The sequence below is a fragment of the Malaya genurostris genome, chromosome 1, assembly GCF_030247185.1.
Source record: "Malaya genurostris strain Urasoe2022 chromosome 1, Malgen_1.1, whole genome shotgun sequence".
Classification (NCBI taxonomy): Eukaryota; Metazoa; Arthropoda; class Insecta; order Diptera; family Culicidae; genus Malaya; species Malaya genurostris.
In genome coordinates, this window is record NC_080570.1 from 92,359,612 (window position 1) to 92,365,797 (window position 6,186).

Sequence of the window (6,186 nt, forward strand, 5' to 3'; positions counted from 1 at the left end):
TGACCCAATAGTAGCTGTTGGACGAGCCAAAATTTGTTAAAATCGGTTCAACCATCTCTGAGAAAATAGAGCGGTAAAAAACAACACGTTTTGGTGGTAATCTCACTTATACCACAATATCTCCGGAATTGGGAGACCCAGCTTTTGGATCTTCGAACATGATCAATGGCTCAACAGCAGCCCTAAAACAAGAAAATTGAGCGGCAAAATCGACGCGTTTTGTCTGTTATATCACTTATACCATCATATCTTCGGAACCAGAAGTCACAGCCATTTGATATTTGAACTTGATCAATGGCCCAATAGCAACTTTCAAATAAAAAAAAAATTCATTGAAAAGTGCACATGCACACACAGATATTTTCCAATCTCATCGAGTTGAGTCGAATGGTATATAACACTATGGGTCTCCAAGGATCCGTACGAAAATCGATTTTACAGTAATTCCATTCCATTTCTATGGAGAAAAACATAACATTGTTGTAGCTTTGATAATGTTCGAACCACCCCTTTCTTTGTACCTGTGAATTCAGTTTCAATAAATAAGCCTATTTAGCATGAAACATACTATGTCACACGCGAATGATACCATAACTGAAATGTGTACTAGCAAATATCCTTCTAGCTTTGCGCAGTGGCGATATCGTAACCAATGAGGTACAACCGCGGTGCGATTATTGCTAGTTGAAAACTAGCAAATATCCTCTTCCCGTAACCCTTGTCGAAATCGCAGAAGTATTTACGACATCTAGTAACAACATGTTTTACAGTCCGCTTTCACATCTCATTCAAGTCAGTCGATAAAACAAAAGCGCTTACGTTCGGGACGGAAGAAACCAAGTACAGTATTGTGTAGTGAACAATAGATCGATCTCAAAATGAGTGAAGCAAACGAACAAAAGAGTTGGATGCAATTTAATTCGCTAAAGACAATAACAATGCACAGTGGTCCAGGAAGCAAAATTAGCAGGAAACAATTGTTTACGCTTTTATTATTGGGCTTAGAAATTTGAAGTCTTCGGCACATTAGTTGCAATTAATAAACTGCGTTTTTCGGCCATAGTTGTTTTAGACTGGTCCTAAAGCAAACTATGAATTAAAAAATTATTTCAAAATCTGGATGAGATAGAACAATGCATTCTTCCACAACAATTTAGAATAATCAATTTAAGGCAACTTTGTCGAAGATATTGGTTGTGTATCTTTAACCGTTTTTACATTAGAACGGTTTACATATCCTAAGTTTGGGTGGTTCTTAAAAAAACAGTTTTTATTCACTTTCAGTGAATACAGTTTTTATTTAACTTTCGTGTCTAATTAACAGCAAAATGGAGATCGATGTGGTGTCTTTCGGAACTATACAACAAGTTGTATGGTTGGTACGCTTTGTCACCAACTGTACACAAATTACTTGTGCATGGAGTCGCTATTGTACAATATGCAATTCTTCCAATTGGAATGTTCTCAGAAGAAGCAGCAGAAACGAGAAACAAATGCATTCGAAGATTTAGGGAAAATAATACAAAAAATTCAACAGGCAGGTCAATTTAGAAGATCTGTTCTTAAGGCTTCTAATGACTTCCGATCCCATCATTTCTCTGAAAAACAAAACAAACAAAAATACTAACAAAGTTTTCCTTTCAGAAAATACACGGCATCTAATATTGTAATATGATTATACATATTGTTCAAATTAATTTTACTAAGTAGTTTTGGAAAATCCCCTTCCTTCCCATGGCCACTTATAAGAAACACTTGGAAATTGATTTGTTGGCGCTTTTCACCACGTAATTGCATATAAATGAAATGAAATTTAGGAGATTTCTCTGAGATCCCCATTGAAACTGAGTGTGACAAACACAAACACTTTTGATTGGAATATGATATTCGGCTCTATGGACCTCTGTTCAAAAATCAGTTTTCACAGTGATTGTAAAACTTTTCTTTATGAGAAAGATAAAAAGTTTAAAAGTTACATCTTATTATACGTACGACAAATGTTCAAAGAATAGATTGTAAATATTTGTCATGAAATATCCTTTTTCTAACACTCCTTAGTATATTACTAAGCTAGATGTTATATGATAAAGTACAAAAATACTTGCACGGAATTTTGATTTAAATGAGATAGAAAAATAACTGTTTTCCAAATTTTTCTCATATTATATAAAAATGTATAAGCTATCACATGCAATCGAAATTTTTTTTTTCGGGTTGCGCCATTTTTGGAAACCGTTATTTAAAAAAGGCGTATTTTTTGTTAAAATCTATCATAACTATTGAACCAGGTGGTATGAAAAAAATCTTCTTCCACCAAAAGTTGCGCCTTTCTAGGCTCCTGAATTTCTTAGAACATTACTTTATTGAGAAAATTCAAATGAAAAAGTTATTGAATAAAAACTGTTTTTTTAAGAACCACCCAAACTTAGGATATGTAAACCGTTCTAATGTAAAAACGGTTAAAGATACACAACCAATATCTTCGACAAAGTTGCCTTAAATTGATTATTCTAAATTATTGTGGAAGGATGCATTGTTCTATCTCATCCAGATTTTGAAATAATTTTTTAATTCATAGTTTGCTTTAGGACCATCCTAAAACCACTATGGCCGAAAAACGCAGTTTATTAATTGCAACTAATGTGCCGAAGACTTCAAATCTCTAAGCCCAATAATAAAAGCGTAAACAATTGTTTCCTGCTAATTTTGCTTCCTGGACCACTGTGCAATGCACACTATCTGGAGCATGAAAACCTCAAGTACAACATACCAGTGTATATGGAAGATAGTGTTATAGAAGTGCGTGTGCATGATTCACACGCAAGCGTCATCGATCCTTATATTCGCAAAACTATGTCCCAGTACGGAGATTCATTCCATCGAAAAAGAAAAGTGGAAGAACTTTTTCCCAGGTATTCTAAATGGCGCATGCGCTTGAAGAAGACTATACCTTCTTATGTGAATTTCGGCCAAGATACACGAATTCCGTGCAAATCTCTTGTTACCTATGACAATCAGATGGCCACATGTCAATATTGCCAACAAGCAAGTAAGTTGGTAAGTCTTGTGAAAAACTAAACAAGAAAACATCTGCATCAAAGGACAACCCCATACCAACCCCAAAAAACTCCAGTACATCAGAGACCGCCATCAACAACAATAAAGCTTGCTCCTCAACGAAACCAGTTGTACTCTATGTAGGACAAGGTACCTTAACTACAACTAACAACGTACCCAACGTTTGGACAAATGTAACGATGATTCCGCCAACAACAGTGACGCCGAACCAATGGATGGGAGCGTGAATAGCGAGCCACTGGTCTCCCTTCATTCGCTGGATAGCCATGAAAACGCCTCTCCACCAAGAAAGAAAATGACAAAAAGATCCAGCAATAAAAAAAATCATTTTTTTTTGTTAAACGGCCACGTCAAGCCGGAAAGCGAATTAGTCGAAATAAAATTTTATGAATAAAAAAAACATGTTTTGGACAAACAACCCTTCCTATTCGCTACCAGACCATGTCGAAAAAAAAATAAGTCCCAGAAAGTTGATTTTTTCAAATTTTTTTTTGAGATGACACTAAATCACGACGTTTCATGGCTTTTGGCATCAAAAAAGTTTTCGATTTTGGAAATTTCATGTACTCCCCCCTATGGTGCTTTTTCAATATTGAAAATATTCAAAACTTTCATATCTCCGGAACCAAAAGTCACAGCCATTTGATCTTCAAACGTGATCAATGGCCTAACAATAGCTTTCAAACGGCCAAGACTTGTTAAAATCGGTTCAGCCATCTCCGAGAAACTTGCGCGATAAAAAAACAACACGTTTTGTCGGTTACTTCATTTACACCATCATATTTCCGGAACAAAAAGTAACAGCCATTTGATCTTTGAACTTGATCAATGGCCCGACAGTAGCTTTCAAACGAGCCCAAGTTTGTTGAAATCGGTTCAGCCACACATACACACACACATGAAATTTCCGAAATCGAAAAGCACTTAAACACGATAGGATACGCGGTTCAAGTGTTTATTTCACACTTAATGTCATTTTTGAAAGACAAAATTCAAACTAAAATAGCAATATTTATGTCTGACGGAGCTGCCTTGCAGTATAAAAACAGAAAAAATTACGCAAATCTGATGCACTCGGGGGTAATTTAAAGCGAATGGCACGACGTGAAAGCTTGGCTAAACTACATGAACACCCAATCACAAGTGCAAAACAATTATATCAATGGGCAGAGCAGAGACGTCGAGATGCATTCACGACCATGTCTTTTTGTTACGTGCACAAGAAGAATATGAACGGGTGTGACCGAGTGGAGTAGTGTTTATAAAGATACAAAAAGGATTCCAGGCACACAGAAACACCATTCTTTCGTTCCGATTTCAGAAACCACAGTCGTCACAAGACTGTATTCGAATAACGATGCACGTAGTACTCATACAATTTTCAAAAACTTAAAACCTTAAATATAACTAAGAATTATTCATGTACATTTAATTATTGTAGATATAGCAAGCAAATAAACAATTAATGGAAATATAAAAAAATGGCGTTATAATTAAATATCCAAGTATCTCAAGAACAGCTACTTTTAGAAGAAAGGATATCATGAACAAATTTATTGCCTTTAACCTGTAGAATTATATTCTATTGTTTAAATGATTATCTTTCAACGAGAACTTGAAATTTCGAATATATCTGTTAATTGTTTTAGCTGTAACCTCTTTATTATTCAAAAGGCACAGATGGGATAGCCATCAATCTGTAGGTTTTAATAACAGCTTTAAAATAAAAATCATCAAAAAAAAATTAAAACCATGCTCTTTTTTTATTTAAGTTTTTCGGATTATTTTGTAATTATTGTAATTTTTTTGCAGTGTATATATTTTTCCGAGTGCCCAATCGATTCCCTACAACTTCTTCCTGAACGCCATTTTTGTACAATAAACGGTTTCCAAGTTACAACGATTTGAAAAAGGCAATTTTTGTGAAATGCAAAAATACATACCCCCTTTTTAAAAATCAGTCGTGAATCGATCGGTCTGGCTACCGACACTAGAAACAAAATTTAAAACTACATAATAAGAAAAATGTATCAAAATAGCATATAGTCAAAAATGTCAAATTTAGAAAACATAGAATACAAAGTTTTTTGCTACACTTTTAAACACATCGTTTTCAGATTGATTTGCGCAGAAAATGAGGACGTACCAACGATAGTTCACGATAAGAAAAAACGTTGTCCGAAAAGATGAACGAAGCTATTGCAGCTGTTTTATCTGAAAAAAAAAAAAGTTGCAAATTATTTTAATAGTTCCGTGCAAAGATTGTCGCGATATTGTTTAAAAGCCAAGCTGGTTTCAGAATCTCTGGTGTGCGCCCCTTTCATCCTGAAATTGTTCCTCCTGAGGAGTGCCTGGCAGGATCAGATCGATCGAACCCCGCATAGAGTTTGTTGCAGATGCAGTTCTCCCTGAAGAGGTAAGACCTCTCCTAAAGGCAAGAGCACGATCTGATTTGAAGAAGTAACAAGGTCGCAATTTCGACAGAATCCCCGATTAGAGCATCCTTAGAGAAGAAAAAAATTAAAGCAAACGTAAGCATACTTTACCGAAAAAAAGCAGTGAGAGCTTTAAACAGATTATCCAAACCTACCAAATCTAAAATATTAAAAAAAATACCAAATAAAAAGGAGCTTTTTGGTGCACACTGACATGTTTCCACTAATAAACGTTTTCCATTGATGCATTTGATGTGTTTCACATATTTCATCATACTCGGCCAACCTACAGTAAAGAAACAATTCACAAATTTGCTCAAAAGATGTTTCTTCAAGACAGCGTAAACAGTTCATGAAAAAGTCTTATCATAATGAGTACAGAAATTCCTAAACCTGGTCCGGATGTCTGGTATTAGTGTGTGATATTGGTAAAAGACGGTGCTACGGTTAAAATTTTTTTTAGCTATTTTATGATAGCATTGCCGTCAATTGGTTTCGTTACTTTCGGCACGTCAGAATAGACATTGCACATTTAGTGTAAAATAAGTGCGTTGTAAATAGCAATGACTTTACGTCTGCTTAGCGGATTATGTTGATCCGCGAGGTGGCATTAGTAGATCAACATAATCTCCTAATGCACTGATGAGCTGAATACGAAACGTAAATAATTCAA

General features: G+C 35.2%; 1 non-coding gene across 1 annotated transcript; it reads left to right on the forward strand.

The window, feature by feature from the left end:
• The first annotated feature begins 623 nt into the window (after window positions 1-623).
• On the forward strand, window positions 624-762 carry LOC131426786 (U4 spliceosomal RNA). The gene has a single exon (XR_009229202.1). It is a non-coding gene; the product is annotated as a U4 spliceosomal RNA (small nuclear RNA).
• Window positions 763-6,186: the final 5,424 nt, after the last annotated feature.